The 12806-nt window shown below is 36.3% G+C and overlaps 2 long non-coding RNA genes across 2 annotated transcripts; both read left to right on the top strand.

Moving 5' to 3' along the window:
• Window positions 1–1086: 1086 nt before the first annotated feature.
• LOC130459416 (uncharacterized) lies at window positions 1087–4030 on the top strand. Its single transcript, XR_008918803.1, has 4 exons — window positions 1087–1559; window positions 1652–1886; window positions 2503–2566; window positions 3551–4030. It is a non-coding gene; the product is annotated as an uncharacterized lncRNA (long non-coding RNA).
• A 5078-nt stretch (window positions 4031–9108) lies between these two features.
• LOC130460062 (uncharacterized) lies at window positions 9109–11865 on the top strand. Its single transcript, XR_008919927.1, has 4 exons — window positions 9109–9591; window positions 9684–9918; window positions 10535–10598; window positions 11583–11865. It is a non-coding gene; the product is annotated as an uncharacterized lncRNA (long non-coding RNA).
• Window positions 11866–12806: the final 941 nt, after the last annotated feature.

Genomic DNA, 12806 nt, shown 5'->3' with positions numbered 1-12806 from the left:
ATGCATGGCCGTGCTCGGATGAATCATAGGCTATGATTATCTGTTTATTTGATCAGTTGAACTCTGAAACCGAGGAACACCTCTGGACATAATAAGGATGACAACTCTTACCTTATGTTCAAGAGCAAGCATCGAGCGACAAAGGAATTAGGAAATGCACACTTGTCCCTAAGGACAAGTGGGAGACTGAAGGAAATAATGCCCTTGGTCCAAGTATGCATTCTATGATAAGTCTAATAAATGCGGTTCAGTATTAATTAACAAGTTAATAATTCAGTGAGATCAAGTGAGCTGAATGCCTAGCTAGAGGCCGCTTCAGTTCAAGTGGAATTAATAATATTAATCCACAGCTTACTCTTGACTGAACCCGTAGGGTCACACAAATAGTACGTAAACGGATCAAGTATTTAATGGCATTAAATACTCTATCTATGGATATTCGGAATCGACGGATCTTGGTTTCAGTGGGAGCTGAGATCGTCACAGGCAAGAAATGAATACTCCGGAAACGATGATATTGCCGGAAACGGAAATATGGATCGTATCGGAAATATAAATATTATCCAAGTCGTAGATGTTGCCGGAAACGGAAACATGGTACGTATCGGAAAATATTATCGGAAATGGAAATATTACCAGAATCGGAAATATTGCCGGAAACGGAAATATTGTCAGAATCGGAAATATTACCGGAATCGGAAAATAATTCCGGAAACGGAAATATTAAATATTTGTTCGAAACGGAAATTAATTCCGGAATCGGAAATGTTAAATATTGTTCGTATCGGAAATGAATTCCGGAATCGGAAATTTAATCGGAAGCGTATCGTACGAATAAGCATCGGACGAGGCCTGCCGGACGAGGGCCCAGCACGAAGCCAGGCCATCGCCCAGCAAGCCAAGCGCGCCACACAAACAGCCACGCCAGGCCCAGCGCAAGGCCAGGCCCAGCAGGCCGTGGCAGCGCGCACAGCGCGCGCAGCGCGCGCGGGTGCTTGCGTGGGCTTGTGGCTCGCGCAGGCCTCGCTGCGTGTAATCCCCCGTAATTCTATACATTTCATTTATATATTTTAACGTATATTTAATATATTTAAATAAGAATTTATGAATTTTGGAAATAAATATATAATTAACGTGCATTTATTTATTACATTTTAATATTTTCAACGATTTACGAAATCGAAAATGATTTTAGAATTTTAAGTTGAAAAGAATTTGAATTACGAAAATTGATTGAATTTAGAAAACGATCCTATTCAATTTTGGACTCGAATCATAAAAGCTAAATCCTACTCCTAGCCCAATTGGGGAAAGCCCAAACCAATAAAACCCAAACCAATACTCCCTTCCCTTTTCTAATTCACGTGAGACCAAAGGAAACAACAAAAAAAAAAAAAAAGAAAAAAAAAAAACCCTCTCCCTCCTTCAACCTCACGTACAACACCAAACACTCATCCCTCTCAGCCGTTCTCTCTCCTCCCTTCACGTCCGCCGCTTCTGCCAAGCCGTCGGACCGCCGTTGCTTCACCACCGTCGACGTGCTCCTCTCCCCTTTGCCGGTACTCTCTCCTCCTTCCTCTTCTATTTTGTTTTCTCTTTCTTTAGTTTTATCCTCCCCTTAATCGCAGGTTCTGTTTTCTTGAACCACCAGCCAGCCGCCGCGTGCGCAGCCGCGACCCCCAGGCCAACCACCACCTGCATCTTCGTCGCAGCCCTGCCCAGCCGACACCCTCTTCGATCTCTCTCCTCCTTCGCGTAGAAACCATCTCCTCCCCTGCTTGTTTCTTGCGCAAGCCAGCCGGCCGCCGCCATAACATTGTCGTTGCCGTGCCGCCGCGCCACAGCACCACCTCCGGCCAACCACTCTCCCTTCCCTCTCTCTTTTGGTTAATTCCTTACCCTTTTATTTCATTAATGTAATATTTATGTTCTAATGATTTAATTAAGGTTTTCATAATTTAAATTATTAGTTTTGATAATTTAATTTAGAATTCAGATTATATGTTGATATTACAAACTAATTAATTTTCAGATTTTTGTTAATTATGTTTAAGTTAGAGTTTTAATTATGTTTATTAATTTAATTCATGTTTTCTTGGATTAGATTTATATTTTTATGGTTTAATTATAATTTTCAGATTTTATATGTTTTATATAATTAAGTTGGTAATTTTCAGATTATATAATTTGATTAAAATAGGAGTTTTAATTATTAAAGCATGGTAGGATGATTATAAATTATTAAAGTTATTGTTTTTATGATTTCAAAGTTTTGGGAGTAGTTTGAAATTAGTTATATTGCTGAAAATTTAAAGTATGGAGTTTGCAAAGAGTTTTCAACGAATTTCAATCACTAATTCAATAATTGTTATGCTAGGAAATCAAATATTCAAGTTTTGTTATTGGAGAAAAGTTCTAAATATGTTTAGGATGTAGTTAGAATGTGTTATTATAGCTGTGAGCGATTAGAAGTTGATTGGGAATCCTTGTTGGTTGTTTTAGGCGGAGAATTCTCTGTAGGCGACTTTTGAATTATTAAAGTGGTCTTGCAGTTTGTTTACACAAGGTACGTACATACCTGCGTGCTTGGAATGTGTGCTAATTGTTGAAACCATGTGTATTATTGATGAACTTGGTTATGTTAATGTTGTTGATGAACTTAGTCAGGTTGAAATTGCATGTTTGATACTGTTGGATGAACATATTAAACCTTTATTGCATTTTGAGGATTATAACATGTTAGTATGGAAGATTGATGCAAACATGTTTGATTGGGAACACTAGAGTATTTAGTATATAATTCAGATCAGTTAATTGTTGTTCCCTTTTTAGCTTTTCACTACTTTATGAGGGCGGAGGACCTCATTTAGTAAGTTGAAACCTTATACCCATATTCAGGGGTTGATCAGTATTAAAGAAAAGATTGGAGTTAATTGGAATGAATCCTGTTTGATGCCTTGTGATCACTTACTCAATTCCAAGATAAAAATAGTTATAAATAAATGTGAGTTGCATGCCTTATGTGATTGTCGAGTCATAACAGGGTGTTAATTTGTAAATCATGTAAAGTGAAACTGAGTAGCAATAGCTTTAGACTGTGCACGTCTAAAGTGACGGACAAACAGGAGTTGGGGTTCATGGTGGTAGCCCATGGCCTTTCATTCGGACCGGATTGATCACCGCGTCCTATTTTCAGTCAAACGTTCCTCGATATCGCAGGTCACTGAGGTTACGGAGTCGCGCCCGTACCTCGTCTAGCTAGAAAACTCGGTCCATTGCCTATTTCAATTAAAATAATATTATTGTTATAAAAGTCTAGTCCAGTCTAGCCTAGTCTAGTTAAGTATGGTCTTCAGATTATCATGATTTGTCTGCCCTTATTTATGTTCATTAGTGTCATGTTAGGATTGATCGTTTAATAGTATCATGTTAGGATTATTATTGATTTAGTATGTAGTACTCAGCTTTGCTGATTACGTGCTTTTGCTTGTGCATGTTGATCATGGCTATGCCTTATTGATCCTGTGATGACCCAATCTTTGGTGAGCAGTCTCTAAGGATCAATAAGCATTGTCCATCTGCAGGTTTGAAGATGTTGCATCATTGGGATCGGGAATAGAGAGCTTGTATTTAGTTTTGATTTGCTAAGTTAACTTGGGTTTGTTAATTGGGACTTTAAACTTGTCGTACTATTTATATTTCCTTATTTTCGTTGGTTGATTTTTGGGGACTAAATCTGTAATCGATTATTTATAAACCTAAAGCTAGTTTTATGTTTTCCGCTGCAAAATTCTGAATAAGCCGTTACGTTTTCACACGGGCGATAATGCCTTGATAATTCTCTACGTTTTATATTAAAAGATTATTTTAGAAAAGAGAGAATTGTCGGGGTGTTACAAAGTGGTATCTAGAAGCTAAGGTTTTACTTTAATAAATTTTTAGGCGCCTAACTATCTAGTTATTTAAAATAAATTTCTTAAAAATCGAGATTCTACGTATTATAGACTTATAGTGTTCAAAAATTGGTACTTTTTTTTGGGGGGGCCGATTTCCTTTTATCTTGTTTGAAAGTATATAATATTTCTTATTTAAGTTCGAAATCAAATTATTTATTCAAATTAAAGTGACTTTCGAAATTTTTATTCTTTTCTTATTATTTATTATTCAAAAATGAGTACAATTTTTTTTAAAAAGTTCAAAACTTTTTTTTTAAAAGTTGTTTCAAGAGTTAGAATTCGTTATTTAGGAAATATAAATCTTTTTCGAATTAATAATTTTATTTTCGAATTTATTCGCTACGCATTTCCTTAATTTATTTTACTTTATTTATTTATATTTTATTTATGTTATTATTCTATGTTATAATTTTATTATAACTTCGTTCTTTTATTTCGTTATATAAATGATTCTAATGCTTTAGTTTATGAGAGATGGGTAGTATAAGAAGGGCATATAAGATAGAATTATATGTGCATTAGTAGCTAGTCAATGATAAGAAATTGATTGTTATGTATGTGCATGTGCTAATTGTTTAAGTGTTACATTTACATGTGCATAAAGAATTGTTTGATTCCACCAAACTTATTGATTATTGAACCTTGTTTATGTTTTGGCTGGAAAATCGTTAGTGAGACTTTGAATTGTTTATTTCAGGAATAAAATGTTTCTTTCCAAGTATACTAACATAGGATCCTTCGAGAAACTTGATATAGAAACCCCTGATATTTACGTGAAGAAAATTGTGTTTGGATGTGAATATTATGCTAAAGTTCAAGGGCAACCTATCTTAATGAGAAAGGATATCATAGCAGCCACAATCATTAATTGCTTACCTAACAAATTTCCATACCTAGAACTCAAGGAAAAGTTTAAAGACATGCATTCTGATAATGGGACTCCAAACTTGACTAAGTATGGAACTTGGGATGGTAGATGGAAATATGATTCAGAAATTCTGACCACCATTATTGAAGCGGCAGAAAGTGGGTTTAGAGACGGTAAAATCGTAGGGAGTCATGTTGGGGATTCAGTTACAGAAGAACCTATGGGAATTAGTGTAAATAATGACCTAGAGGAAAATGATGTAGCTGTGGAGAATGAGAATGTAGGTGTTGAGGCAGAGTATCCTAACCCAGCGGCTCATGAGCCAACCATTGAGATCTCTAGTGATTCGGATGCAGAGCTCGAAAGTGAACAGGAGATGGCAAGTGAGCCTAATCAAGATGAAGACATGGGTGAAGATGCAAACCCTGAGGAAGACCCCGATGAAGACCCTGAAGAAGAGTTCGATAATCTTGAGATCTAAATTTCACTTCGCAAGTTTCAGGAGCAATGGATAGGCAAGAGGCCACAAATATTTTGAAGTCATAAATAGTTAATTTAACTCTTTTATGTTTTAGAGAATAAGTAGCGAAGCTACAATAGTTTAAAGTTAAAGTTTATTGAAGTTTGAAATGTTCTTTATTATTTTGAAGGATGTAATAAATATTTATGGAGTTAGCAATAAAAGTTAAAGTTTTCAAGGAATTGTTCTTTATTCTATTTTGAGGATTCCATAATACCCCAACCTTTAGGTAACACGTAATGGATTAATTTTCCATTGGTTGCATACTCAGTGTGAATTGTGGATCAATTTAATTGCCACAATAATATTAAATGATTTGAGTACATAAAGAAAGTGAGGGCCAATCTAGACCCTCATGACCAATATGATTCAAAAGGTTATGCCCTATGTGCAGTGTGTGAATGTCTTTCGTGAATTATCGAGGATGATTATTTTTCAATGATTATTGCATCTTGTAGACGATCGTTGCACCTTCATAAACGATTGTCGTGCCTTCATAAATGATGTGTATTAATGTGAACATTGTTGGTTGAGGCGAACTTTATGGTCAATTCAAGTATTAAATTGTATGGGATAACGTATAGGTGATGTTTCAAACCTAAAGTAGAGTATACTAATTGCAGGCCGCGTTCTAGAATGGCCAACAATAATGACTTAGTTGTTGCTATTCGCCTCTTGGCGGAAAAGATGACCCCACCTTTTTAGAAAACCAGATTGGAGAGTTTGAGAAATTGTTTGGGGATTTGAATTGTCTTGAGAATATGAGAGTGGGTCAAGTTGTCATGTATTTGAAAGATGAAGCCGATTTACAGTGGAGAGAAATAGAGTTAGGCTTAGCGCTGCTGAAAGATTCAATTAGGATTCAATTGTTACTGCCTTAAGGGAAAGGTTTACCCTACCTTTTATGAGAAAGCAGAAAGTTTAGGAATTCATAAACATTAGTATGGGGAGCATGACCATCGATGAATACTATTGCAGATTTATAGCATGACCACCTTAGGATTAGGTGGGGAAACCTCTACATCTTTGGATTTTGTGTATGGGGGAGATGCTCATATTTATGGGTTGCAGTCTAGAATGGACAAGAAAAATATTGTCGTTGGGGAGAAAAGAAAAGAGTTTAATGCTGGGGAAAACCAAGGAAATTTCAAGAGAAATATGAATGAAAATGGTAATGGGAGTGGTAACCAGGTAAAGTAGGGATTTAACCAGTCAGGAAATTAGGGTCGAAGCCTTTAGGGGCGTAGAACAACTAAGAGAACTTCCATAAGTCTGCTAATGAGAATAACAACCAGGATAAGGCTCCGGATAAACTATTCGTTATGAGTAGAAGTGAAGCTGAACGTTTTGCAGATGTAGTTTATGGTACTTTTCTATTAACTCCGTGCCAGTTAAAACATTGTTTGATTCAGGGGCAACTTGCTCTTTTATTTCGTGCTCTATTGTTAAAAGTTGAAGTTAGTAGATTTTGAGGCGATTGATTTACCTGTTAGTCTACCTACTGGTGTAACCATAAAGTGTACCAAGTTGTTTAAGAACTTGCCTTTGAAGACAAAAGATTGTGTTTTTCCTTCTGATTTGATAAAGTTTAGTCTGAGGGACCTAGATGTAATTTCGGGGATGGACTAGCTAAGTGTGTACAAGGCTAAGGTAGATTGTGAAGTTCAGAAAGTAAGTTTAAGGAACCTTATTGGAAAATTGACCTCATATAGATGTTTTGAAAAGTCCAAGAACCTTTACTTATTTCCGTAATGCAAGTGAGGAAATTGATGAATAGGGAGTACGAACTATTTTCTGTAGTGTGTCAGAGGTGATTAAAGAAGTTAGTGACAATCGAGGATGTTGCCATTGTGAGTGGATTCATTGATGTGTTTCCGAGTGAAATTACAAGTATGTTACCTGTTAGAGCTTTTGAGTTCACTATAGACTTAGATCCTGAAACGACACCTATATCCAAAGCACCTTATAGCATGACACCTCCTGAAATGAGTGAATTAAGACACAATTGCAAGAGTTGTTTGTTAAGGAGAAAGATAAGAGTATGGAACCATGCATCGATTTTAGGGAGCTAAACACCATCAAGAACGAGTATCCTTTGCCTAGGATAGATGACATATTTGATCAATTGAATTGGGCGAGTGTGTTCTCAAAGTCTGATTTGTGTTGAAGTACCACCAATTGAGGATAGATGATAAGGGCCTAGACCTCATTAGGACTCGTTATTGTCATTATGGGTTTAGAGTAATGTCTTTTGGGTTAACCAATGCACCTGCCATAAATATGGAATTGATGAATGAGATTTCCCACGAATTCCGAATTAAGTTTGTTATTATATTACTGATGGTATCCTGATTTATTCAAAGAATGCAAAAAGAGCATAATGAAATCTTGAGGATTACTTTGGAAACGCTTAGAAAGAATCTAGTTTTTTTTTCTTAAATGAAGTATACAAATCTTGAAGTCATGTGTGTATAAGTGACACCAGTGGAAAAGTGAAGGACTAACTTGATTGAGAACTATGTTACGTAAGGGAATAAATCTAAGAGACGATTTGAGTGGTCCAGGATCGTTAGAAATCATTGTTGTCTGGAAAAGATGTAAAGAAATACATGAATTGGCGCAAGAGCTAAGAGAAAAGCCCAAAAGTTATACACCCATGAAAAGCGTAATGAGGTTCGGTAACAAGGAAAAGTTGAACAGAAGGAATTTCTGTAGATCCTGCTAAGATTCAAGCTGTGAGTGAGCGACCTACTCCAAAGAACGTGTCCGATACTTGAAGTTTTCTAAGCCTAGATGACCATTATAGGAGTTGTGAAACACTTTCCGAAGAGAGCAAAACCATTGACCAACTTGTTGAAAGAGGAATCAAAATTCGAGTGGAGTGAGAAATGGGAGAAAGCTTTCTAAATTTTGAAAGAGCGTTTGACTTCCGCACCTGTTGTCGCGTCAATTGAAACTTTATGAAGCCAATTACCCAACCCATGACCTAAAGCTAGCTGCTAGTGCGTTGCTTTGAATGATTTGGAGACATTATCTTTATGGGACAACATTTGAGATCCTTACCGACTATAAAGTCTGAAATTTTGGCAAAAAGGCCTAGTGAATCTTGTGAACAACATTGAAATGAGTATTTCTTTCCACCCTGCAACCGATAGACAGACTGAGATTACTATGAAATATATGTTGAGATTCTGTGTTAATTGACTTTAAGGGTAATTGGGAAGACCAACTAGAGTGATTGAATTTCTTGCACCAATAGTTACCATGCGAGCATTACGATGTCACATGTTGAGGCATTGTGAGGGAAAAGTGTAGAAGTCCATTGCTAGAATGATTTGAGTGAAAATATTGTATTGAGGACATAATTCGTTGAGGAAGAAATACCCAAAGTTATTCCGTGAGATGAGTTACGAGGGCGTAACTCGTTTTCTTTAAGAGGGGTAGAATGCGATATAAATTCGCGCTTTTTACCTAATTTTATGGTGTTTTCATGCATTTCTATGCTTATTTTAGCAAATTATACATGTCGATGCAAGTAAATAGATTCTTCGCGTAAGAAATAGGTGTTCATGAGTAATTCAAGAAACTTTAAGTTGGCAAAAGAGTGTACATAAATGCCACAAGTACTTCTACAATAAGAATAAGTTCAAAAGTTTGGAAAGATATGTGAATTTTCGTGTCAAGTTTCGGGACGAAACTTCTTTTAAGAGGGGTAGATTGTAATCCCCCGTAATTCTATACATTTCATTTATATATTTTAACGTATATTTAATATATTTAAATAAGAATTTATGAATTTTGGAAATAAATATATAATTAACGTGCATTTATTTATTACATTTTAATATTTTCAACGATTTACGAAATCGAAAATGATTTTAGAATTTTAAGTTGAAAAGAATTTGAATTACGAAAATTGATTGAATTTAGAAAACGATCCTATTCAATTTTGGACTCGAATCATAAAAGCTAAATCCTACTCCTAGCCCAATTGGGGAAAGCCCAAACCAATAAAACCCAAACCAATACTCCCTTCCCTTTTCTAATTCACGTGAGACCAAAGGAAACAACAAAAAAAAAAAAAAAGAAAAAAAAAAAAACCCTCTCCCTCCTTCAACCTCACGTACAACACCAAACACTCATCCCTCTCAGCCGTTCTCTCTCCTCCCTTCACGTCCGCCGCTTCTGCCAAGCCGTCGGACCGCCGTTGCTTCACCACCGTCGACGTGCTCCTCTCCCCTTTGCCGGTACTCTCTCCTCCTTCCTCTTCTATTTTGTTTTCTCTTTCTTTAGTTTTATCCTCCCCTTAATCGCAGGTTCTGTTTTCTTGAACCACCAGCCAGCCGCCGCGTGCGCAGCCGCGACCCCCAGGCCAACCACCACCTGCATCTTCGTCGCAGCCCTGCCCAGCCGACACCCTCTTCGATCTCTCTCCTCCTTCGCGTAGAAACCATCTCCTCCCCTGCTTGTTTCTTGCGCAAGCCAGCCGGCCGCCGCCATAACATTGTCGTTGCCGTGCCGCCGCGCCACAGCACCACCTCCGGCCAACCACTCTCCCTTCCCTCTCTCTTTTGGTTAATTCCTTACCCTTTTATTTCATTAATGTAATATTTATGTTCTAATGATTTAATTAAGGTTTTCATAATTTAAATTATTAGTTTTGATAATTTAATTTAGAATTCAGATTATATGTTGATATTACAAACTAATTAATTTTCAGATTTTTGTTAATTATGTTTAAGTTAGAGTTTTAATTATGTTTATTAATTTAATTCATGTTTTCTTGGATTAGATTTATATTTTTATGGTTTAATTATAATTTTCAGATTTTATATGTTTTATATAATTAAGTTGGTAATTTTCAGATTATATAATTTGATTAAAATAGGAGTTTTAATTATTAAAGCATGGTAGGATGATTATAAATTATTAAAGTTATTGTTTTTATGATTTCAAAGTTTTGGGAGTAGTTTGAAATTAGTTATATTGCTGAAAATTTAAAGTATGGAGTTTGCAAAGAGTTTTCAACGAATTTCAATCACTAATTCAATAATTGTTATGCTAGGAAATCAAATATTCAAGTTTTGTTATTGGAGAAAAGTTCTAAATATGTTTAGGATGTAGTTAGAATGTGTTATTATAGCTGTGAGCGATTAGAAGTTGATTGGGAATCCTTGTTGGTTGTTTTAGGCGGAGAATTCTCTGTAGGCGACTTTTGAATTATTAAAGTGGTCTTGCAGTTTGTTTACACAAGGTACGTACATACCTGCGTGCTTGGAATGTGTGCTAATTGTTGAAACCATGTGTATTATTGATGAACTTGGTTATGTTAATGTTGTTGATGAACTTAGTCAGGTTGAAATTGCATGTTTGATACTGTTGGATGAACATATTAAACCTTTATTGCATTTTGAGGATTATAACATGTTAGTATGGAAGATTGATGCAAACATGTTTGATTGGGAACACTAGAGTATTTAGTATATAATTCAGATCAGTTAATTGTTGTTCCCTTTTTAGCTTTTCACTACTTTATGAGGGCGGAGGACCTCATTTAGTAAGTTGAAACCTTATACCCATATTCAGGGGTTGATCAGTATTAAAGAAAAGATTGGAGTTAATTGGAATGAATCCTGTTTGATGCCTTGTGATCACTTACTCAATTCCAAGATAAAAACAGTTATAAATAAATGTGAGTTGCATGCCTTATGTGATTGTCGAGTCATAACAGGGTGTTAATTTGTAAATCATGTAAAGTGAAACTGAGTAGCAATAGCTTTAGACTGTGCACGTCTAAAGTGACGGACAAACAGGAGTTGGGGTTCATGGTGGTAGCCCATGGCCTTTCATTCGGACCGGATTGATCACCGCGTCCTATTTTCAGTCAAACGTTCCTCGATATCGCAGGTCACTGAGGTTACGGAGTCGCGCCCGTACCTCGTCTAGCTAGAAAACTCGGTCCATTGCCTATTTCAATTAAAATAATATTATTGTTATAAAAGTCTAGTCCAGTCTAGCCTAGTCTAGTTAAGTATGGTCTTCAGATTATCATGATTTGTCTGCCCTTATTTATGTTCATTAGTGTCATGTTAGGATTGATCGTTTAATAGTATCATGTTAGGATTATTATTGATTTAGTATGTAGTACTCAGCTTTGCTGATTACGTGCTTTTGCTTGTGCATGTTGATCATGGCTATGCCTTATTGATCCTGTGATGACCCAATCTTTGGTGAGCAGTCTCTAAGGATCAATAAGCATTGTCCATCTGCAGGTTTGAAGATGTTGCATCATTGGGATCGGGAATAGAGAGCTTGTATTTAGTTTTGATTTGCTAAGTTAACTTGGGTTTGTTAATTGGGACTTTAAACTTGTCGTACTATTTATATTTCCTTATTTTCGTTGGTTGATTTTTGGGGACTAAATCTGTAATCGATTATTTATAAACCTAAAGCTAGTTTTATGTTTTCCGCTGCAAAATTCTGAATAAGCCGTTACGTTTTCACACGGGCGATAATGCCTTGATAATTCTCTACGTTTTATATTAAAAGATTATTTTAGAAAAGAGAGAATTGTCGGGGTGTTACACTGCGTGGGCTGCTGCTCGCACGCACGCATGGGCGGCCCATCGAGGCTGCCGTGTGTGTGTGCGTAAGTGTTTGTGTTCGTGCACGTTTCCTAAAACGTGCAGAGTTCGGTTAATGATTAAATTCCTAATTCTATTTGATAAATTAATTAAATTAGAGTTCTTGTAGGATTCTAGGTTTAATTAATTTGTATCTGAATAGGATTCCAATTCCCTTTCCATAACCCTATAAATATGTGGCCTGGGTTCACAATTTATAATGAGTTTCAAAGTATTCAAAGTGAGTTTTTGAGAGAAAAATTCAGCCACACATCTTGCTCAAAAGTGCCGAAAATTCTAGTACCTTAAGGGCGATTCTAGTTGGTCAATCTTAAGGCGGATCCGGACGTGCTGTGGACTATCTACGGAGGGACGACACTTGGAGTCCTAAAGACTTGTTCTTGTTCGGTTCGGGCGCAGCTAGGGAGGGCACGCAACAAAGAGTATGCATCTAAATTATGCTATATGATTATGTGTAAATAATATGTATTCCTGGGTTAATGGTTGTTTCCGCATGATTTATGTAATATCATATGTATCATCACCTAACAAGAGTTAGTATGAGTCAATTCAGTATTAAAATAATCATCAGAAACATTGACTCCAAAACATGACTCTTCTACCATCGGGCTTCTAGCAACTTGGGTTAAATTGAAAGTGACTTTGTCATCCCCCACATTTAAAGTCAGTTTGCCATTCTTGACATCTATAATTGCCTCCGCAGTGTGTAGGAAGTGTCGACCTAAAATAATAGGAATTTGTCTATCCTCCTCCATGTCTAAAACAACAAAATCAACAGGAATAAAAAATTTACCTACTCTAACAGGCACATCTTCTAA

The sequence above is a fragment of the Spinacia oleracea genome, chromosome 4 (assembly GCF_020520425.1).
Source record: "Spinacia oleracea cultivar Varoflay chromosome 4, BTI_SOV_V1, whole genome shotgun sequence".
NCBI classification, from domain to species: domain Eukaryota; kingdom Viridiplantae; phylum Streptophyta; class Magnoliopsida; order Caryophyllales; family Amaranthaceae; genus Spinacia; species Spinacia oleracea.
The sequence above is the reverse complement of the archived record's forward strand: the minus strand, read 5'-3'. Positions and strand labels throughout refer to the sequence as shown.